The 25,009-nt window shown below is 39.1% G+C and overlaps 1 pseudogene; it reads right to left on the reverse strand.

Annotated features, from left to right (window-relative positions):
- LOC148695738 (uncharacterized) overlaps positions 1-20,512 on the reverse strand; it is a 191,924-nt pseudogene extending 171,412 nt beyond the window's left edge.
- Between the last annotated feature and the right edge of the window lie 4,497 nt (positions 20,513-25,009).

Here is a 25,009-nt window from a genome sequence, read left to right on the forward strand (position 1 = left end):
TTCATAGTAACGAGTGCTTCGTCAATGCTTATGGTTTTCAAAGAACTTAATGATTCTTGCTTGTATCTCTATTATGCAATTCATGTAGGGAACTTGTGGGGAATGCTTTGGGTTGTCGTATGCAATCATCCAATTCAATAACGTTAGGAAAATCTGAGGGTTAATTAGTGCAATTCACGGTTAATCTGGGGCGTTGAGAATTCATGGTTTATTGAAAAGCAATTAGAAATCGTTTTGTGTGCAAGTATGGCATGTGTGGAGATGAACCCCTTAGCTAGCCTTCATTCCATTCATTAAATCCAAATTTGTTTTAAAATCTGTTCGTTTTACAAAGTTTTAAGTTTTGTTTTCAAATTCATCAAAATCAAAATCCCCTTTTACTTGGAGTGTCAATTTAGTTAGAAATCAATTTAGTTTGTGTTTTTAAAGTATCTTGAGTCAAGTTATAACTATTTTCGTCCAAATTCTTCTCTAGTGCTCAAAACTGCTCAGAAAGTAGTTCTAAGGCAGTTTTGAGTGTTTTCTTGCTGTTTTGAGTCTTTTGGTTTGTCTTAGTGTTTTAAACTTTAGTTTTGCATTCTTTGGGTCTAGGTTGGTGTTTTATATTGTGTTTTTACGTTTTTGAGTCAAATCCAAGTGATGAACAATCCCTCCTAATCCCCGGTCCAGAACGATCCCTACTTACATTCTTCACTACAATTGATAAAAAGAGGGTTTAATTTGTGTGCGTATAATTCTCACATCATGCACCCTTAATCAACAAACAAGAATAAGTTATCCATCAAACGGTTAAGTAAATTGCATTCACAATTTATGAAATCACAACTGAAATTAATCAATTCATATTGCAAATATAATCATGGTTTCAAAGTCTCCTCTAGCTAAAACAAGTTTAGCTCCTCATGTTTACAACAAAACAAAGAGAATATAAATTAAACATTAAAAACAAAGATAGAATACACCTAGAAATACTCTAGGTGGCTCCTCCTTCCTTCCTTGCTGCCAACAATGGGGATTTGTGTGAATTTAGGCTCTTGAGGTGTGGTGGATGGTGTGGTGTGAATTTGTGGTAGAGGGTGGTGGTTTTTGAGTGTTGTGGCATCAAGTATTTATAGGGTGAAGGGGAGGCACGAATTTGGGCTGAAAAGGAGAGGAATTAGGACTCCAAATCACCAAAAAAAAAGGATACTTTCAATTAGATTCCAAGGAGGACAAGGAATGGTCCTTGTGGGAGATTCTAGAACTTCTAGAAGGGTTACATGTGGCATAAACTTAATCCACGAAAATAGGGCTTCTAGAACTTGATATTTAGGTGATTTAATGTTGAAAGGAGTCCTCTTTGAAGTTGGAATTAAGGTAGGAAAAGATTAGGATAGGATAAGATAAGATAAGGTTGGATAAGTGATGCAAGAATTATACGCGCACAAATTAAACCCTCTTTTTGTCAAATTGTAGTATAAGTATAAGTAGGGATCGTTCTGGACCGGGGATTAGGAGGGATTGTTAATCACTTGGATTTGACTCAAAAACGTAAAAACGCAATATAAAACACTAAACTAGACTCAAAGAATGTAAAACTAAACTTTAAAACACTAAAACAAACTAAAAGACTTTCTAACTAAATTGGACATTAAAGTAAAGGGGGATTTAGGATTTGACGAAAATTTAAATAACGAAACAAGTTAATAAACTAGACAGAATGTAAATATGAAATTGATGAAATGGAATGAATGGATGATAGAATAGCTAAGGGGTTCATCTCCATACATGTTACACTTGCATAATAAAACGATTTCCAATTGCATTTCAATAAACCATTAATTCTCAACGCTCCAAGTTAATTAGGTCCGCTTAAATTAACTTTCAAATCTTCCTAACGTTATTGAATTGGATGATTGCATACGACAACCCAAAACATTCCCCACAAGTCCCCTACATGATTGCATAATAGAGATACAAGCAAGAATCATTACGCTCTATGAAAATTATAAGTGTTGACAAGGCATTCGTTACTATGGAATACGCATGAAACTTATGCCAAGAATTCGTTTAACGCGATTGTTTATAAGCAACCTCCACTACTTGCGAATATAAGTTCGTAACTATTAGGTGAAACTCACTTATATTCTAGCGTCATATTCATGCATGAAAATTAAGCGCGCATTCTCAATAAACATACATAAATAAGTTATCAATCAAACGGTTAAACAAATTGAATCCACAACTTATGAAACGCAATTAGAAGTAATCAAATCAAAATGCAAGCATAAACATATATTTCGAATCCCCCCCTAGCCAAGGGGGGGTTTAGTTCCTCATAACTTTGAAATCAAAGAAACACCTAAACATTCCAACAACTCAAACTTGAATTGTATGAACGTTTAGGCACTCTTCTCTTCCATTCCTCATACCTACAAAACAAAGAGAATTGAATTTAAACATTGAAATCAAAGAAACACCTAAACATTCCAACAACTCAAACTTGAATTGTATGAACGTTTAGGCACTCTTCTCTTCCTCGTTGTTGTAGTACAAGGTCTAAGGTGAGTTTTGGGGATTATGGATGCAATGGATTGATGGCTGAAATATGGATGGATGATAGGAGCATATTCATGCGACTTAAATGGCTTGTTCTCGTGCATTTACGTTATGTTTCTTTAGTTATGTTAGTACTTTAAGCTATTTTCGTGTGTTTGTAGGTCCAAAGGGCTAAAGGAGCAAAAAGATGCATTTTGGAGACTTTTGGAGCACTTTTGGGCTAAGGATGGATAGCTTATGCTTGGCCCCAAAGTGTTGGACGAAATTGAAGACCTAATTGAAGACCAAAGTGTTGGAACCTTGTTCCCTTTAGTTTTAGGACATTTAAACTTTTCCAATTTCCTTAGCCGTGCATAACATTCCAACATTCCACTACTTCATTTCAGCCACACTCCCACATATCATTACTTATCATCACCACTTATCATATCGTAACCACATATCATATCACTCATCACTTATCACTTCTCACTTATCATCATCACTTATCATAATCACTTATCACTTATCATCATCACTTATCACTTATCACTTATCATCATCACTTATCACTTATCACTTAACATGCATAACACACATCCATTCTAACACATTGTCATTGCACATGCATTTCCTTCATTAATTAACCCACATGCACCCTTTATTCTTTCATCATTTCAGCCATCTTCCACACCCTTTAATCATTCACCCACATGCAACCTAATCACACACCCACACAATCTGCAATCATTCAAACAAACACCATCATTGCCATGCATCCCATTCCATCTCCCATTTCAGATTGCATTTCATTCATTCCAACCAAGCCACATGCACTCCCTTTAAATATATTCAACCTAGCTGTCATTCCACTTCATTGCACATGCATTCCCTTCATAAATAATTCCACATGCATTTGCACATGCATTCCCTCACCAAGAAATCATTCAACACATGCATTCACTCTTTAATCACATGCATAAATCAGCCACATGCATCTCCCATCACCATTTTAGAATTCCAGCATTTGCACATGCAACCTAGCTGTCATGTTCCCTCTCCCATCCATCCATCTCCCTATAAAAACCATACACACTTCACACAAACATTCATTCACTATTCCCATATTCAGAAATTCACCAAAACCCCTCCCCCTTTTGCTGTGCAATTCCACCAATTCCCTACAAATCCAAACACCACTCCTCTTCCATTTCCATCACTCCCCAAACCATTCACACCATCAAACTATCCTTAGACCTTGTGCTACAACAACGAGGAAGAGAAGAGTGCCTAAACGTTCATACAATTCAAGTTTGAGTTGTTGGAATGTTTAGGTGTTTCTTTGATCTCAATGTTTAAATTCAATTATCTTTGTTTTGTACGTATGAGGAATGGAAGAGAAGAGTGCCTAAACGTTCATACAATTCAAGTTTGAGTTGTTGGAATGTTTAGGTGTTTCTTTGATTTCAAAGTATGAGGAACTAAACCCCCCCTTGGCTAGGGGGGGATTCGAAATATATGTTTATGCTTGCATTTTGATTTGATTACTTCTAATTGCGTTTCATAAGTTGTGGATTCAATTTGTTTAACCGTTTGATTGATAACTTATTTATGTATGTTTATTGAGAATGCGCGCTTAATTTTCATGCATGAATATGACGCTAGAATATAAGTGAGTTTCACCTAATAGTTACGAACTTATATTCACAAGTAGTGGAGGTTGCTTATAAACAATCGCGTTAAACGAATTCTTGGCATAAGTTTCATGCAATCATAGTAACGAATGCCCCGTCAACACTTATAATTTTCATAGAGCGTAATGATTCTTGCTTGTATCTCTATTATGCAATCATGTAGGGGACTTGTGGGGAATGTTTTGGGTTGTCGTATGCAATCATCCAATTCAATAACGTTAGGAAGATTTGAAGGTTAATTAGTGCATCACGGTTGACTTGGAGTGTTGAGAATTAATGATTTATTGAAATGCAATTGGAAATCGTTTTATTGTGCAAGTATAACATGTATGGAGATGAACCCCTTAGCTAGCCTTCATTCCATTCATTCTATCACATTCACATTTACATTTTGCTTTAATTTACAATCTGTACATTTTAGCTTAATTTCGTATAAAACTCAATCTCCCTTTACTTTAATGTCAAATTAGTTAGAAAGTATCTTAGTTTGTGTTTTTAAGAGTTTTGATTAAATTTATTTCCCAATTTCGTCCAAATTTGTGTTTGTACTCAAATCTGCCCAGAAAGTGGTTTTTAGGCAGATTTGAGTGTGTTTGTGTTGTTTTGAGTCTTTTGGTTTGTTTTAGTGTTTTAAAGTTTAGTTTTACATTCTTTGAGTCTAGTTTAGTGTTTTATATTACGTTTTTACGTTTTTGAGTCAAATCCAAGTGATTAACAATCCCTCCTAATCCCCGGTCCAGAACGATCCCTACTTATACATATACTACAATTTGACGAAAAGAGGGTTTAATTTGTATGCGTATAAATCACGCATCAAATTTTGGCGCCGTTGCCGGGGATTAGCAAATTTGCTAATCTCTTGGATTGTTTGTTTCTGTTATGTATTTTAGTTTTAGTTTTAGTTTTTGATTTTTGTTTTGTTTGTTGAATTCAAATACTAGAGAAGAACAACATGGCACTTGATAATGCTTCTCTTTTGTCACAGCTCATGGAAAGGTCTCAAATGCAAAGTGTTGATATATTTGATCTTCAATCAAGGAATAACGTGTTTTCCAATACTTACAGTTCAGATTGGAGTGATCATTCAAACTCTATGTGGTGGGAACCTCAACATGTTCAAGAAGAAGGATATTGGCAGCCATATGAGGAGTTCTATTCAAGACCTATACACCCACCACAACCTCATATTCAATATGCCCAACCAAATTTAAGTTCGTCAATAGATTATAATCAAAAGCTTAACGAATTAATTTGTTTCGTGCAGGGCTCACAAAATCAAGACAATGAGGCTCGACAAGAGGACAAAAGGTTGGACCACTTGGAAAAGCAAATTGGGCAGATAGCGGAGTTCGTCGGACAATTTTGCGACCAAGGCAAACTCCCTAGTTCAACCATTGTAAATCCGAAGGGAGGATTTGAAGCACCTTTGTCAGAAGCACTTATTCTCCTACGCCATCTAATTCAAGTAATGTTGTTCCAATTAGTTCTAACCCCATTCCAACAAATATCCCTATTCCTTGCAGGTTCATGAATTCCAAGGAAGAAGAAAGTGAAAAAGACATCTTGGAAGCCCTTCCAAAGGTGCAAAGTAGGGAATGTCATGAATTCATCAAAGAGGACGTTCTTGAAACCAAAAAATCCAAAGAAGTTAAATTTGATGACATTGGACAAGTCATAACCATCACTTGCAATCTGGCCAAGTCCAATATCCCTGAAACTTTCAAAGGAGTGGTGTTTGTCATTGAGTTCTTATCGGACAAAACAAGTAAGTTTTTTTTTCCAAATTCCATTACATTTTATACTAACTTGCTGTTTTTTATGAATCAGGCATCTACACTAGAATTCAAACCAATGCCGGTTCACTTCAAGTATCACCTTCCATTCAAGGACCAATTCCATGCCGTTTGATTTTATTTATGTAAAAAAAAAAAAATTAAAAAAAAAAAAAAAAAAAAAAAAAAAAGAAAAGATACTAAACATGGAGAAAGATGGAGCCTTCACAGAGGATGTTTACGTGAAGCCCCACTACGAGGCGTCGAAGCAGAAGGCATAGAAGCGGAAGGCATAGAAGCGGAAGGCATTGAAGCGGAAGGCATCGAAGCGGAAGGCATCGGAGCGGGAGGCATCGGAGCTAGAGCATTCCAGGCCTCAATACTTGGCCAAACGCTGGATGATCCAGGAAAAAGGTGCCTCTGGAGGAAAGACGAAAACCTTTGACGGTCACTTTGGATCCGACCTTCAGACTCTTGCAGCTCATCAAGCTTCCTCTTCATGCCCGTCGAATAGTTGTTTGCAAGCACGTGCAAACTTCTATTCTCGTACTTAAGCTGCTGGATCTCCTGCTTGAGACTTTCCACCTCTGCCATCAATGATTCCACCTGACGGGAGCGGGCAAGCAGGCGTTGGCCCATGTTGGACACAGAACTTGCACACTGAACACTAAGTGCGAGGGACTCTTGAACGGCCAACTCATCGGACCGTCCTGACAGCAGCCTACTATCTTTTGGAGTGAGGAGGTTCCTAGCTACTATTGTAGCTGTTGTGGCGTCCTGCATCACGGAGTCTTCACCTGTAAGAAGACCGTTAGAAGATAAGAAAGAAGGGCGCCATACGTTACCTTGACGCGGCGCGCCCGTATCACTGCTAAGGCTCAATTCCAAGCTAAGGTTCGATGAGTTTGCCATTTTTCAAAAGTGTTCAAAGAGATGGGGTGGATGGAGTTAATTCTCAAAGGGCCGGAGTCGATTTTCAAGAATGGGAATTCTTCAGAGTGTGTTTGTTGTGGTGATCGATAGCTCTATAAGAAGCCAAGGCAACGCGTCCACCAATTCAAAAAGCCGGAATTTCCGGCGTAATTTAGGCGACGCGTTCTCGGCTTTTCAGAAGACGTGTTCAAACTTTGTCAAAAGATTTCTTCTTTTCAGACAACACGTGGAGGCCATCATCGCAACTACACATCTTTAGCCGACAAGCGCAAAGTTCGGTGACGCTTTCTCTACTTTTCAGAAAACGCGTGCAGCTTTGTCAAAAGGAGCCGCATCCGCACTACTACGTGTCCTTCAGAAAGCAAAGGGGCGTCGTTCAGAAATCGAAGGGGCGCCTGCTCAGAAATCGAAGAGGCGTCGTTCTGATATCGAAGAGACATTTGTCGACAAGGGTAAACGAACAGTACCACCACTTAATATTATCTCTATATATGTCGACCTTCGTCTTTTATGGCAAGGCAAACCTGAAGAAAATGCCCAACTCTCCCTCACCTCTGAGGGCGCACTCCCAGCAAAGCCTTTCGAAATATTCAATTCTTTCTTCCCCAAAGATGATACCAGATGCCTGGAGTACATATGACCCAGGAGGAAACGGCGGATTGAAGTGTGCTGATTCATTCACCGCTTCTTCAAAAGCAAAGGTATCTCATATCATCAAGGTCAAAAGCAAAAGTATCTCATATCATGCTCTTTCCCTGTCTTTTTCTTTGTCCTTGTTCTTACTCGCATGGCAAAGTAAAAGAAGCAATCAGCCGGCACTTGGAGTCAGTCTTCCGATCTGGAGCCAACTGCCTGGAATCTATTCCTGATTGCTTACCTAGCGTTGCTCTCGAGTAGTCATCTTCAACGGAGCAAGTAAGGCAAGTGAAAATGATACATTGAAGCATGTGGAGACAAGCAACAACTGCATATGCTGAGCTATCCTCTAACCCTCTTCAATACGAATTGGAAAGATTGAACAAAGAAACAGATAAAAGGAGGAAGCTCAGACCTAGCTCAGACCTTCGGGGGAGACCCAAAAGAATCCTGCTGCCCAGTTCAAGAGTAGCACAAAGGAAAATCAATGATGGGCGGAAACCAGTTCAAGAGTAAGCCTGTGAAATATATGTTTATGCTTACATTTTGATTTGATTACTTCTAATTGCGTTTCATAAGTTGTGATTCAATTTGTTTAACCGTTTGATTGATAACTTATTTATGTATGTTTATTGAGAATGCGCGCTTAATTTTCATGCATGAATATGACGCTAGAATATAAGTGAGTTTCACCTAATAGTTACGAACTTATATTCACAAGTAGTGGAGGTTGCTTATAAACAATCGCGTTAAACGAATTCTTGGCATAAGTTTCATGCAATCATAGTAACGAATGCCCCGTCAACACTTATAATTTTCATAGAGCGTAATGATTCTTGCTTGTATCTCTATTATGCAATCATGTAGGGGACTTGTGGGGAATGTTTTGGGTTGTCGTATGCAATCATCCAATTCAATAACGTTAGGAAGATTTGAAGGTTAATTAGTGCATCACGGTTGACTTGGAGTGTTGAGAATTAATGATTTATTGAAATGCAATTGGAAATCGTTTTATTGTGCAAGTATAACATGTATGGAGATGAACCCCTTAGCTAGCCTTCATTCCATTCATTTTATCACATTCACATTTACATTTTGCTTTAATTTACAATCTGTACATTTTAGCTTAATTTCGTATAAAACTCAATCCCCCTTTACTTTAATGTCAAATTAGTTAGAAAGTATCTTAGTTTGTGTTTTTAAGAGTTTTGATTAAATTTATTTCCCAATTTCGTCCAAATTTGTGTTTGTACTCAAATCTGCCCAGAAAGTGGTTTTTAGGCAGATTTGAGTGTGTTTGTGTTGTTTTGAGTCTTTTGGTTTGTTTTAGTGTTTTAAAGTTTAGTTTTACATTCTTTGAGTCTAGTTTAGTGTTTTATATTACGTTTTTACGTTTTTGAGTCAAATCCAAGTGATTAACAATCCCTCCTAATCCCCGGTCCAGAACGATCCCTACTTATACATATACTACAATTTGACGAAAAGAGGGTTTAATTTGTATGCGTATAAATCACGCATCAATGGAATGGATGGAATTATGGTGTGATGGGCACGGCCCCAAGGGACCAATTTCTGTGGTAAGAGTGTGTTAAAATGAATGCAATGGATGCTTATTTATAGGTGAAATGGGGGGAACATGACAGCTAGGAGGGAATGTGGCTGCATGTTTGAATGATTAAAGGATGCATGTGGGTTGGAAATGCATGTGCAATGAATATGTGGCTGCATGTGCAAGGGGACAATCTAAAAATGCATGTGAAAGCATGTGAAAGCTGGAATTGGGATGGGTAGCTGATGCGAGATTTATACGCACACAAATTAAACCCTCTTTTTGACAATTGTAGTATAAGTATAAGTAGGGATCGTTCTGGACCGGGGATTAGGAGGGATTGTTAATCACTTGGATTTGACTCAAAAACATAAAAACAAAGTTAAAAACGTTCACAAAGACTCAAAGGACTCAAAACAAGTTCAAAAGACTCAAAACTGCCTAAAAATACTAACTAGGCAGTTTCTGACCTTAAACCCAATGTTGGACGAATTTAAGCTTATGGCTTGATTCAAACGTAAAATAACAATATAAAACACTATACTAGACTCAAAGAATGCAAAACTAAACTTTAAAACACTAAAACAAACCAAAAGACTCAAAACAACACAAACACACTCAAATCTGCCTAAAAACCACTTTCTGGGCAGATTTGAGCACAAACACAAATTTGGACGAATTTGTGTAACAAAATGACTCAAAACTCTTATAAACACAAACTAAGACACTTTCTAACTAAATTAGACAATAAAGTAAAGGGGGATTTTAATTTGACGAAAATTGAAATAACGAAACAAGTTTAATAAACTAGACATAATGTAAATATGAATGCGATGAAAATGAATGGATGAATGCTAGCTAGAAGGTTCTTCTCCACACATGTTACACTTGCATAATAAAATGATTTCCAATTGCATTTCAATAAACCATGAATTCTCAACACCCCAAGTTAACCGTGATGCACTAATTAACCTTCAAATCTTCCTAACGTTATTGAATTGGATGGGTTAGCGCATACAACAATTCAAAACATTCCCCACAAGTCCCCTACATGATTGCATAATAGAGATACAAGCAAGAATCATTACGCTCTATGAAAATTATAAGTGTTGACGAGGCATTCGTTACTATGATTGCATGAAACTTATGCCAAGAATTCGTTTAACGCGATTGTTTATAAGCAACCTCCACTACTTGTGAATATAAGTTCGTAACTATTAGGTGAAACTCACTTATATTCTAGCGTCATATTCATGGATGAAAATTAAGCGTGCACTCTCAATAAACATACATAAATAAGTTATCAATCAAACGGTTAAACAAATTGAATCACAACTTATGAAACGCAATTAGAAGTAATCAAATCAAAATGTAAGCATAAACATATATTTCGAATTTCCTCATAACTTTGAAATCAAAGAAACACCTAAACATTCCAACAACTCAAACTTGAATTGTATGAACGTTTAGGCACTCTTCTCTTCCATTCCTCATACGTACAAAACAAAGAGTATTGAAATTAAACATTGAAATCAAAGAAACACCGAAACATTCCAACAACTCAAACTTGAATTGTATGAACGTTTAGGCACTCTTCTCTTCCTCTTCGTTGTAGCACAAGGTCTAAGGATAGTTTGATGGTGTGAATGGTTTGGGTAGTGGTGGAGGAATGGAAGGATGGTGTTTGGATTTGTAGGGGAGACTCACGGCACAAAGGGGGTGGTTTGATGGTCTACATTTCTGCAATGGATGAGTTTATGGAAGAGTGTTTGGAATGGGTGAATTTCTGGCACAAAGGCCTTATTTCTGTGGTGAATGGATCCCCCCCTTTGTGGCTGCAATGAAGGGTTATTTATAGGTGAAATGGGGGGAACATGACAGCTAGGAGGGTGGTGGAAATCTGGAATGGTGATGGGAGATGCATGTGGCTGATTTATGCATGTGATAAAAGGGTGGAAATGCATGTGCTTTGAATAAGTGGCTGCATGTGCAAGGGGACAATCTGGAAATGAGATGTGAAAGCATGTGTTGGCTGAATTGGTGGTGCATGTGCTGATTTGTGGTGCATTTGGATGGGAAAGTCACGGCAATGATGGTGTATGAATGTGTGATGGTGTGATTGAATGATTAAAGTGCATGTGGGTGGAAATGCATGTGCAATGGCTGATTGTGGTGCAATGATAATGTCTTGTGGCTGAAATGATGAAATGGATGGGAGTGCATGTGGCTTGGGTGCATGTGGAGTGGCTTGTGCATGTGAAGTGATTGCTGAAAATGAATGTGAAATGAAATGATAATGTTTTGCACGGCTAGGTGTTGTGTTTGTTTGAATGTGCATGTGACTAAATTAAAGGATGCAAAGTGAATGAATAATGAATGCATGTGCACAGTTTTTGGGAGAAAGGTGGATGAATGTACATGTGAATTAGGTTGTGAAATCTGATGGAATGATGAAGTGGCTGAAATGATGAAAGAATGAAGGTATGCACGGCAATGATGATTTCTGGTGGTGAATGGGTGTATGTTTGAATGATTAAAGGGTGTGGAAGATGGCTGGAAAGTGTATGAATGGTGGAGGAAAGGTGGAAGTGCATGTGGAATGTGATGGGAATGCAAGAGGGGGGAGCTGGAAATGCATGTGTGATGCACGGCTTTTGGGCAGATTGTTGGTGAAAATGTGTTGATGGTTTATGGAGATGCATGTGCAATGGATAAAGAAAAGGTTTAAATGTCCTAGAACTAAAGAGAGCAAGGTTCCAACACTTTGGTCTTCAATTTCGTCCAACACTTTGGCTCCAAGCATAAGCTATCCATCCTTAGCCTAAAAGTGCTCCAAAAGTCTCCAAAATGCATCTTTTTGCTCCTTTAGCCCTTTGGACCTACAAACACACAAAAATAGCTTAAAGTACTAAAATAACTAAAGAAACATAACGTAAATGCACGAGAACAAGCCATTTAAGTCGCATGAATATGCTCCTATCAGTAGCCACGGCAATGAGAGGTTTGTTGTTGGTGAAAATGTGGCTGAATGGTTTAATTAATGGGAATGTATGTTTGAATGATTAAAGGGACATGTGGGGTTGGAAATGATGAATGAAATGCATGTGAATGACAGCTAGATATGTTGATGAATGCATGTGACTTGTTTGTGGTGAGTGAATGCATGTGCAAAGCTGGAAATGCAATGGGAACTCACGGCATTGGCAGATTTTGATGTGTGAATGGGAATTTGAATGTTTAAGAGTGCATGTGGGTGAATGTGTGGTTGAAATGCAAGGGGGAATGATGATGAATGCATGTGCATTAAAGAGTGAATGCATGTGGCTGATTTGTGGTGCAATGATGAAGGAATAATCTGGAAATGCAAAGTGAAATGAAGTGGAATGACAATGGCATGTGGAATGGCTAGAAAGTGGAATGGGATCTCACGGCATTGATGGTGTTTGTGTGAATTATGGCAGATTGTGTGGGTGAGTGATTAGGTTGGAAATGCATGTGGAATGCATGGTTGTGTTGAATTAAAGAATGGGAATGCAATCTGAAATGCATGTGAATTATGTTGGAAAGAAGGGGAAGTCACGGCACAAAGGTGAATGGGTGATGTGTGAATGTGGTTGAATGATTAAAGTGTAAATGTGGGTTAATTAATTAAGTGCATGATATGATAAGTGGTGAATGATAAGTAATGATATGTGGGAGTGTGGCTGAAATGAAGGAGTGGAATGTTGGAATGTTGTGCACGACTAAGGATATAGGAAAGGTTTAAATGTCCTAAAACTAAAGGGAACAAGGTTCCAACACTTTGGTCTTCAATTAGGTCTTCAATTTCGTCCAACACTTTGGCTCCAAGCATAAGCTATCCATCCTTAGCCCAAAAGTGCTCCCAAAGTCTCCAAAATGCATCTTTTTGCTCCTTTAGCCCTTTGGACCTACAAACACACGAAAATAGCTTAAAGTACTAAAATAACTAAAGAAACATACCGTAAATGCACGAGAACAAGCCATTTAAGTCGCATGAATATGCTCCTATCAAATACCCCCACACTTATCTTTTGCTAGTCCTCGAGCAAAACAAAACAACAAAAGAACACGAAACTAGACAAAACGAACAAAACACCACCTACACCTTCCAACAATCGTCTCACGGATTTCCAATGCACATGACAAGTTAAAAATCATTAGTCCCATAGATTTTAGTCATCTTCACACTTGAATACATTCTTAATCATAGTCACCACATACTATTTCACAATTAAGCATTTAAAACCATGTTTTGAATGTAGTAACATGCCTTAGAGAAATTGCTCAAATCCTTACAAGATATGCACTCGTTTTTCACACAGATTTTCTGACTACACACCCTACACTAGTTATATGTGAGAAGATTGATGTAAATATGAATTCTAACACTCACATATGTTATATCAAAGAAAGCATTTTCTGGATTTACGACAATGACATGAATATGATCTCATGAATGGAATGCTAACAAGGAAAGGTATAGGAAACAAACATTCTTAAAGAAATAGTGAGCAAAGTAATGAATTAGGCACTTAGAATTCCCTTTAGAATGCAGAAGTCAACTTTGAATACCCAAGGGGAAGTCACACAAAACTTAGGGCCATATTCAAACTTTTTGGACCCTTTCTTCAACAATCAACACTTGTGAGTTCTTTCTCACTTCTTTTCTTTATTTTCTTCTTTTTCACGATTTTTTTCTTTCTTTTTCTTTTCTTTTTTCTTTCTTTTTCCCGTGCCCCTTTTAAGACTTTGGCACACACACACTCACAAAATCCTTTCCCCCACACTTGTTTTCTGCACAAATGTCACTCAATAGGAATTCCTTCTAAGTTATGCTCCACTATACTTTAAGAACAAAGGTATGGAAAGTCCTATTCTAGGCTAGGTAAGGATGATGTGGTTAACAAGAAAATAGGCTAAATAAGGCTCAAGGGGGTTTAATCCTACAATACAAATGACAATGGTGGATTCGACTGTTTGGCTATGGTGGTGACTACTACACAACTTCATCTTGTTATTTGTTATGCTAATTAATTTCATGCTTTGAATGAAACGGGTATGAGTTCTAGTATTTGGAACTATAGTGATGAAACGCATTCTAAGTAGCAACCAAGCAAGAATAATGAGATCATGCAACGACTTTAGAAAACAAGAATGCACAGATTAATAACTCTCCAAATAAACGTTTAGGCTCAAGTCACTCAGGGATGTAGCGTTTGTTTGAGTTCCTTCCTTCAAGCATGTTACAAAAACTGATTTTATCCTTTGTGATTACATGTGAATTCGTAAATGTCAACTACAACTAAGCATAAACCAAAGAGTATATCAAACTTCCATCATTGTTTGTAACTCTCTTTAACAGTCATGCATTAAAAACCAAATCCTCATCATTGTGTTGGAAGGTACCCTAAGACACACAAACACACAAAAACAACTTTTTTTTGGCTTTTTCAAAACACTTTTTTCGATTTTTTTCAAATTTTCGGATTTTTACTTCAAAACACACTAAAATAGCTTAAAACGCACTAAAAACACTTAAAAACAGTGAGAAACAACATTAGAAGTGATAGGTGATAGAATCCCACGAATTTTTGCATAAAAACACATGTTTACCCCCCCACACTTAAATCAAACATTGTCCTCAATGTTTCACACAAAGACTCACATAAAAGCAAACAAATAATAAGCAACTAAGCATGAGAAAATAAACAGCAAGGAGAAGGGTTAGAAACGCAAATCTGGGTTTGGAATGGAAGTTCCATCTTTTCCTTGTCGAATACATGGGTTGCCTCCCAAAAAGCGCTTGCTTTAACGTCTTCCAGCGGGACGAATACGCCATGCTAAGCTTCACTAGTAGTACCCACGGCATGGAGGGGTACATCATCCACCACATGCTCCTCGAAGTTCTCGTAGTAGGGCTTTAATCGATGGCCATTCACCTTGAACTCTTGTCTTGTTTTCAAGCTTTGAACTTGGACTGCACCATAAGGAAAGACATTAGTAATAACAAATGGGCCAACCCACTTAGAACGCAACTTACCAGGAAACAAGCGAAGGCGGGAATTAAAGAGTAGCACTTTCTGCCCAATGGAGAATGATTTGCCTCGAATCATCTTATCATGAAAAGCCTTTGTCTTTTCCTTGTAAATTCGAGCGTTGTCATACGCCTCGTTCCTAATCTCTTCTAATTCATTCAATTGGAGCTTCCTGTGAAGTCCAGCCGCATCAATGTCCATGTTGAATGTCTTGATGGCCCAATGCGCCTTGTGCTCCAATTCCACGGGAAGATGGCATGGTTTGCCATAAATGAGCCGAAATGGGGACATGCCCAGGGGGGTCTTGTAAGCCGTTCGATATGCCCACAACACATCCTCCAATCGTACACTCCAATCCTTCCTTGTAGGGCCCACGATTTTTTCTAGAATTTGCTTAATCTCCCTATTTGAAACCTCGGCTTGCCCATTGGTCTGAGGATGATAAGGTGTTGAAACCTTATGCGTGACGTTATACTTCTTGAGCAAAGCCTCAATGGTTCGATTGCAAAAGTGAGATCCTCCATCACTTATGATCACTCGTGGCATTCCAAACCTTGCAAATAGGTTAGTTCTAATGAAATCTGCAACCACTCGAGAATCATTAGTTCGGGTGGCTTTTGCTTCCACCCATTTCGACACATAATCCACAGCAAGTAAGATATACAAGAAACCATGTGAGGAAGGAAAAGGACTCATAAAATCAATACCCCAAACATCAAAAATTTCAACCGGGAGAATAACATTTTGCGGCATTTGATCCTTTGCACTAATGTTGCCCATTCTTTGGCAACGATCACAAGACATACAAAAGTTTCTAGCATCCTTAAATAAAGTTGGCCAATAGAATCCACATTCTAAAACCTTAAGGGCTGTGCGTTGTGTCCCAAAGTGTCCCCCACATGCATAAGTGTGACAAAATCTTAAAATAGAAGTGAATTCCATGTCATGCACACACTTACGTATAATCTGATCCGAGCAATATTTCCACAAGTATGGATCATCCCAAACATAAAACCTAGCGTCTTTTTTCAATTTATCACGTTGGTTTCTATTTAAAGTGTTAGGAACTTGTTTAGTCACCAAATAATTTACCAAATCCGCATACCAAGGCTCACTTAGCTTAATGGATAACAATTGCTCGTCGGGGAATGTTTCTACAATAGGGTACGGCTCCTCCTCATGTAACATGCGGCTTAGGTGGTCAGCCACCACATTTTCACTTCCCTTTTTGTCCTTGATTTCGATATCAAACTCTTGAAGAAGTAACATCCATCGAATTAGCCGTGGTTTGGCTTCCTTCTTCGTGAACAAGTACTTTAAAGCTGCATGATCAGTGAAAATAATAACCTTAGTACCAAGTAAATATGATCGAAATTTATCTAAAGCAAAGACAATGGCAAGAAGTTCTTTTTCAGTAGTTGAATAGTTCAATTGAGCGTCATTCAATGTCCGAGATGCGTAGTAGATAACATGCGGCTTCTTGTCCTTCCTTTGGCCTAAAACAGCCCCTAACGCATAGTCAGATGCATCACACATTAGCTCGAACGGAAGACTCCAATCTGGTGGCACAATGATGGGTGCCGTGGTTAGCATGTCCTTGAGGAGTTGGAAAGCTGCCGTGCATTCCTTGGTGAAGTCGAAAGGTGCATCTTTTTGTAGGAGGCGGCATAAAGGTTGGGAGATCTTCGAGAAATCCTTGATGAACCTCCTATAAAAACCTGCATGTCCAAGGAACGAACGAACCTCTCTAACCGAAGTAGGAGAGGGTAAGTGACGCACAAGATCTATTTTTGACTTATCTACCTCAATACCTTTTTCAGAAATAATATGACCTAAAACTATGCCTTGTTTAACCATGAAATGACATTTCTCCCAATTTAACACAAGGTTAGTTTCAATGCATCGTTTTAAAATCAAACTAAGGTTATTCAAACAACCATCAAATGAATCACCAAAAACGCTAATATCATCCATAAAAACTTCAATAATTTTCTCAACATAATCTGAAAATATGCTCATCATGCATCTTTGAAATGTGGCAGGTGCATTACATAAACCAAATGGCATACGACGATAAGCAAATGTACCAAAAGGGCATGTGAAAGTGGTTTTTTCTTGATCTTCTGGAGCTATCACAATTTGATTATAACCTGAATACCCATCAAGAAAACAATAAAACGCATAACCCGCTAACCTTTCAAGCATTTGATCAATGAATGGCAAGGGAAAATGATCTTTCCTTGTCGTGGCATTGAGCTTCCTATAGTCAATACAAACCCTCCAACCTGTTTGGATTCGCGTAGGAACAAGCTCATTTTCGGCATTTGTCACCACAGTTACTCCGGATTTCTTTGGAACACATTGCACCGGAGACACCCACCGACTGTCTGAAATTGGATAGATCACTCCACAATCCAAGAGCTTGATTATCTCATTCTTCATAACTTCCATCATTGGAGGGTTGAGTCGGCGTTGAGCCTCTCGAGATGCTTTGGACCCCTCCTCCAAAAGTATACGATGCATGCACGTGGTCGGGCTTATTCCCTTGATGTCGGCCAACGTCCAACCAATCGCAGTTTTGTACTCCTTTAACACCCTCACTAACTTACCTTCTTCTTGTGCCGTGAGTGAGGAGGATATGATGACGGGCAAGGTCTCTTGGTCTCCCAAGAAAACATACTTCAAATGGCTTGGCAATGGTTTAAGTTCAAGGGAAGGTGGCTGCACAACTGAAGGAATGGGCTTATTAGTCGAAATTGGAATTGAAATTAGGTCCGAAGACTTACCAGATTGTAGTGGCAATGACTCAAGGGCAGCCACTATCTCGACCATGTCAACATTAGGGGGCACGGCATGGTGCTCACCATGCATGCCGTGGGTATGCAATTGCCCTCCTTCCTTGTCTTTGAGTTCCATTCCTCTTGTAATGACCAATTCAAGTGCATCTTCGTTCAATTGTTCAAAATGGTCCTGCGCCAACGAATCAATTACATCAATAGCAAAACATGAATGATCATCAAGAGGGTACTTAATAGATTCAGAAAGATTGAAATTAATAACTTCCCCATCAAATTCCATTGTCAAAGTCCCATTAAACACATCAATCTTCGTTCGAGCTGTTTTCATAAATGGGCGGCCAAGAAGAATTGGCAATGACGGGGCATGGTTTGATTCTTCCATTTCCAACACGTAGAAATCCGCCGGAAAGATTAGATGATTAACCTGCACTAAAACATCTTCCAAAACACCTTTTGGATAGGCATTAGATCTATCGGCCAATTGAATAATCATACCATCATTTTTTAACTCACCTAGGTTCATAGATGCATAAATGGAGTAAGGCATAACATTAATAGATGCACCTAAGTCTAGCATAGCATGTTCAAACAGATTATTGCCAATAACACAAGGAATTGTAAAACTACCCGGATCTTTGCATTTAGGGGGCAATTTACGTTGCAAGATGGCTGAGACATTCTCACTTACCTTTACAACCTCTTTGTTTGAAATTCTCTTCCTAGTAGTACAAAGTTCTTTTAAAAACTTAGCATACCTCGGAACTTGCTTAATTGCATCCAAAAGTGGTATATTGACTTGTACTTTTCGAAACGTCTCTAAAATGTCCTTTTCAGCCTCCTCCTTCTTTGTTTGCATGAATCTACGAGGAAATGGTACATTTGGAGGAATAACATTAGAAATAACCGAATTTGGAACATCCTTACCCTTAGAAGCCGAGTGGTGTACTTTGGGTGGCTGCGGCATGGTGTCTCCCACCCTTGTCGTGGCTTGCTCATGCTCCCCCTCTTCAAATTACAACTTTTCGTCCTCCAGTAGGGCTGAATTAGAGGGTTGTGAAGCCGTTCCAACTTGTTTTCCACTTCGCAACATGATTGCTTTCGCAGATTCGAATCCTCCTTTCGGGTTGACAACGGTTGAACTAGGCAACTTACCTTGCTCTCTAAATTGGCCCATGAACTCTGCAATCTACCCTACTTGCTTTTCTAATTCATCAACCTTTTTGTCCCTATTTTGCATTCCCTGCGCCATAGAAGTTAGTAATTGAAAATTTTGATCATTATCTATGGACGAACCTGATTTGGGTTGTGTAGGTTGTGATTGGGGTGGTGTGGGTGCATATGGCCTTTGGTAGAACCCCGGAGGTTGCTGCCTAAATGTGCTTTGTTGTTGGGGTTGTTGTGGCTCCCTCGATTTGAAATTTGGATGATCTCTCTAACCGGGATTGTATGTGTTAGAGAAAGGATCACTCCTTGGTTGGTTTTGGTTCCCATAACCCACGGCATTGAGGGATTCCCACCCTCCGTTCTCAATCAATTGAGGGCACTTGTCCGTGAGATGTCCATTCATGGAGCACACGCCACAAACAGCCACGTTTTGTACCTTTGGGATTTCAATCACCTGCGAAAGAAGAGAAGTAAGATTAGCCATTTGATTTTGAAGTTCGGAAATAGCACTTACCTCGTTGACTTGTTGCTGCCGTGGCATGTCTCTTTGGCCAACTCCTTCGTATTGTTGAGCATTCAAAGCTCGGTTGGCAATGAGAGTCTTGGCGGCCATAGGTGTTTTGTCCACTAAAGCTCCACCCGCTGAGGCGTCTAGCATTTGACGTTCAATTGGTAGAAGCCCTTCATAGAAATATTGAAGAAGAAGCTCCTCCTTCATTTGGTGCTGTGGACATGAAGCAACAAGGGTTTTAAAACGTTCATAATAAGTTGGAAATGATTCACCTTGATTTTGCTGAATGCCACTAATTCTTTTACGTAAAAGAATGACTCGAGAGGTTGGGAAAAACTTCTCCAAAAACGCCCTTTTCATACTCTCCCATGATGTGACAGTTCCGGGAGCCAGTTCATACAACCAATCTTTAGCCTTTTCCAAGAGAGAAAAGGGGAACGCCTTCATCTTCAAAATGCTCCCATCAACATTCACCGGGGTCATACTTGAGCAAACAACCTCGAACTCCTTCAAGTGTTTATTAGGATCTTCCATAGACAAGCCATGGAACTTAGGAATATGATGCAATAAACTGGACTTGAGTTCGAACTCGTCAGTCTTGTCGGGGGCTGCCCTTGGATATTGAATGCATAGAGGCATGGCATTAACCAATCCCGAAGCGGAAAGCTCCTTGATTGTTCGGTTGTCAGCTGCCATAACTTGTTCTTCCTCAACAACCCTTGCCGTGGCCTCCTCCTCCACTTGTATTTCGTCCTCTTCAAGGTCTGGTGCAGGTGGAGGTGGTTGAGGCTCTTGTTGATTCTTCTTTCTTCTCAAGGCTCGCTCAAAATCGTCGTCAAAGTCTAAGATATGCGCACGAACCGGTTGAGAACTCCGAGTCATAAACTAGTGCCTAAAACAAGGAAACAAATAGGTCAGAAACTAAAATAAATAACAAACTAATAACACACGAAAATAACTAAAAAGAAATAACAAAGGATTAGCATCTTTGCTAATCCCCGGCAACGGCGCCAAAATTTGATACGAAAATTAACTTAACACACAAATTAACCCTCTTTTGACAATTGTAGCATATAAATAAGTAGGGATCGTTCTAAACCGGGGATTAGGAGGGATTGCTAAATCACTTGGAAACTGACTCAAAAACGTAAAACAAAGGTTAAAACACTAAACTAGACTCAAAGAATGTAAAACTAAACAATAAAAACACTAAAACAAACCAAAAGACTCAAAACAGCCCCAAAACACTCAAAACTGCCTTAAAAACACTTTCTGGGCAGTTTTGAGCACTTTCACTAATTTGGACGAATTTGGGTAACAACTTGAATCAAAACACTCAAAAACACAATCTAAAACATATTCTAACTAATTAGACACTCTAAGACACTTGGGGATTTGGTTTTTGACGAAAATCAAACAAACAAAACAAATATGTAAAATAGGCAGATTCTGATGAAATTGGTGGAATTAAATGGATGGTGAGATGGCTAGGAGGTTTTTCTCCACACATGGCATACTTGCACATAATACAATTTCCAGTTGCTTAATCAATGAATTCATGAACCTCAACACCCCAAATTAATTAGGTACGCTTAAATTAACTATCAGATTTCCCTTAGGTCATTGAATTGAATGGAATTAGCGCATTGCAATCAAATTATTCCTTAAAAGTTTTCTATATGAAAGCGCATAATAGAAAGAAAATCAAAGATCATTAGGTTCTATGGAAATCATAGGTGTTGACGAGGCATTCGTAACTATGAAAGCGCATGATACTTATGCCAAGAATTTACTTAACATAATTGTGACCAACAATCTTAACTACTCATGGATATGAGTTCCCAACGATTAGGTGAAGTTCCCTCGTATCCTAGCATCATGTTTATGCATGCCAATCAAGCGTGCACTCTCAATTCATATACATAAACTAGTTTTAATTAAAATAGATAAGTAAATTGAATTCATCATTCATGAAATCACAACTGAAAGTAATCAAATCATCATGCAAATATAACCATGGTTTCGAATTTCCCCCCCTAGCCAAAGGGGGGATTAGTTCCTCATGCTTGCACAACAAAAAGTATTGAATTTAAACATTGAAATCATAAGAAAGAATACACCTAATTGCTCAGCGATCCAAGATGAATTCGATGCACAGATTGGCTCCTCTTCCTCCTCCTTGCTGCGGCACAAAGTGTGGGTGATGGAATTGGTGGTTTTGGATGGTGTTTTCTTGTTTGGAGGGATGGAGGATGGTTGATTATGGTGGGGAAGGGTGCGGCAGAGGTGTATGGATGTGTAGAATGGAGAATGGAGGTGCGGCACAAGGGTTTCTGAATAGCATAAGGGGGTTGTACGAATTTGTGGCTGAAAATATGTTTATATAGTCCTAAGGTTTATTAGATTAGGGTTTACTTAGCAGATTTGGTGGATTAGGGCCCTAGAATTCGGCCATGGGTTGTCAAATCCACCTAGGAAGAGGTTTTTGGCCCACATAGTTTTATAAAAGGAATTGTATACCCAAATCCACAAGGATTAGGCCTTGGAAATCAGAATCCCAAAGGGATTGGGCCTAGGGAGGTGCGGCTGACTTAGGGGAGAGGGTTGCTTGGCTTGCAAGGCAAGCCAAAGCCTTCTAGAATGGATTGGGGCGCCACTTTTCTAGGGCTTATAGAAAGAATAGGTTTTGTGGCAGATTTGGGCCTTCTAGAATAGGATGCTTCTAGAAATAGGTTCTAGAATTATCCATTTAGGTCCCCATGCAATTAGGATTAAGACATGATAAGGTTTGGATAAGATAAGATGAGATAAGGTTTGGATAATGTTTTGCATAATTGGATAATGTTGGATAAGGTTGGATAATGTTTAGATAATGTTTTGGATAAGGTTTCCTCTTTTGAGCTCCTTCCTTATCCACTTTGTCCTTAGCTTAGTTCCTTCCTCTTCTTATCACATATCTAGCCTCTTGAAGTTCAAATTCGTCCATCCATGTTAGCCCATATGCAAGCTATCCCCATAGTGTCCAAAATAGCTCCAAAATGCACCAAAATTCACTTTCTTGATACTTTGACCCATAGGACCTACAAACACACGAAATTGAGTTGTAATACGACATTAAGTAAGAAATAATAGCACAAATGCACAAGAATAAGGTAGTTAAGTCGCCTAAATATGCTCCTATCAACATACACACTCTGAAGATTGCCCATTCTTGAAAATCGACTCCGGCCCTTTGAAAATTTACTCCATCAACCCTTATCTTTGAACACCTTTGAAAAATGACTAACTCATCGAACCTTAGCTTAGATTTGAGTCTCAGCAGCGATCCGGTTGCGCCCCGTCAAGGTAATGTATGGCGCCCTTCTTTTTTATCTTCTAACGGTCTTCTTACAGGTGAAGACTCCGTGATGCAGGACGCCACAACAGCTACAATAGTAGCTAGGAACCTCCTCACTCCAAAAGATAGTAGGCTGCTATCAGGACGGTCCGATGAGTTGGCCGTTCAAGAGTCCCTCGCACTTAGTGTTCAGTGTGCGAGCTCTGTGTCCAACATGGGCCAACGCCTGCTTGCCCGCTCCCGTCAGGTGGAATCATTGATGGCAGAGGTAGAAAGTCTTAAGCAAGAGATCCAGCAGCTTAAGTACGAGAATAGAAGTTTGCATGTGCTTGCAAATAACTATTCGTCGGGCATGAAGAGGAAGCTTGCTGAGCTGCAAGAATCTGAGGGTCGAATTCAAAGTGACTGTCAAAGGTTTGCGGCTTATCTCCAGAGGCACCTTTTTCCTGGGTCATCCAGCGTTTGGCCAAGTATTGAGGCCTGGAATGCTCTAGCTCCGATGCCTCCCGCTTCGATGCCTTCTGCTCCGATGCTTCCCGCTTCTATGCCTTCCGCTTCTATGCCTTCCGCTTCTATGCCTCCCGCTTCTATGCCTTCCGCTTCTATGCCTTCCGCTCCGATGCCTCGTAGTGGGGCTTCACGTAAACAACCTCTGTGAAGGCTCCATCTTTCTCCATGTTTAGTAATTTTTTTTTTCTTTTTTTTTTTTTTTTAATCAAATCAAACGGCATGGAATTGGTCCTTGAATGGAAGTTGATACTTGAAGTGAACCGGCATTGGTTTGAATTCTAGTGTAGGTGCCTGATTCATAAAAAACAACAAGTTAGTATAAAATGTAATGGAATTTGGAAAAGATGACTTACTTGTTTTGTCCGACAAGAACTCAATGACAAACACCACTCCTTTGAAAGTTTCAGGGATATTGGACTTGGCCAGATTGCATGTGATGGTTATGACTTGTCCAATGTCATCAAATTCAACTTCATTGGGTTTTGTGGTTTCAAGAACGTCCTCTTTGATGAATTCATGACATTCCCTACTTTTCACCTTTGGAAGGGCTTCCAAGATGTCTTTTTCACTTTCTTCTTCCTTGGAATTCATGAACCTGCAAGGAATAGGGATATTAGGTGGAATGGGGTTAGAACTAATTAAATTTGGAACAACCTTACTTGAATTAGATGGCATAGGAGCAATAGGTGCCTCCGGTAAAGGTGTTTCCACCCTTGCCGTGGGTTGGGTGTATTCCTCTTCCTTGTGATTTGATTTTGATGGTTAAGGGTCCGTTCCAACCTCCTTGTCACTTCTCAACATGATTTCCTTGGCAGTTTCAAATTCTCCCTTCGGATTTGCAATGGTTGAGCTAGGGAGTTCGCCTTGGTCTCGAAACTGTCCTACGAACTCCGCGATCTGCCCAATTTGCTTTTCCAAGTGGTCCAACCTTTTGTCTTGATTTTGGCCCTCCTTGACTTGATTTTGTGAGCCCTGCACCAAACAAATTAATTCATTAAGCTTTTGATTATAATCTATTGACGAACTTGAGTTTAGTTGGGCATATTGAATATGAGGTGGCTGCCAATATCCTTCTTGTTGAACATTTTGAGGTTCCCACCACATAGAAGTTGAATAATCACTCCAATCCGAATTGTAAGTATTGGAAAACACGTTATTCCTTGATTGAAGATCAAATGTACCAACGCTTTGCATTTGGGACCTTTCCATGAGCTGTGACAAAAGAGAAGCATTATCAAGTGCCATGTTGTGCTTCTCTAGTACTTGAAATCAACAAACAAAACAAAAATAAAAAACTAAAACTAAAATACATAACAGACACGAACAATCCAAGAGATTAGCAAATTTTCTAATCCCCGACAACGGCGCCAAAATTTGATGCAAGAATTATACGCGCACAAATTAAACCCTCTTTTTGTCAAATTGTAGTATAAGTATAAGTAGGGATCGTTCTGGACCGGGGATTAGGAGGGATTGTTAATCACTTGGATTTGACTCAAAAACGTAAAAACGCAATATAAAACACTAAACTA

Source organism: Pyrus communis, chromosome 7 (genome assembly GCF_041283825.1).
Source record: "Pyrus communis isolate YQ-2024b chromosome 7, ASM4128382v1, whole genome shotgun sequence".
In the NCBI taxonomy this organism is placed as follows: Eukaryota; Viridiplantae; Streptophyta; class Magnoliopsida; order Rosales; family Rosaceae; genus Pyrus; species Pyrus communis.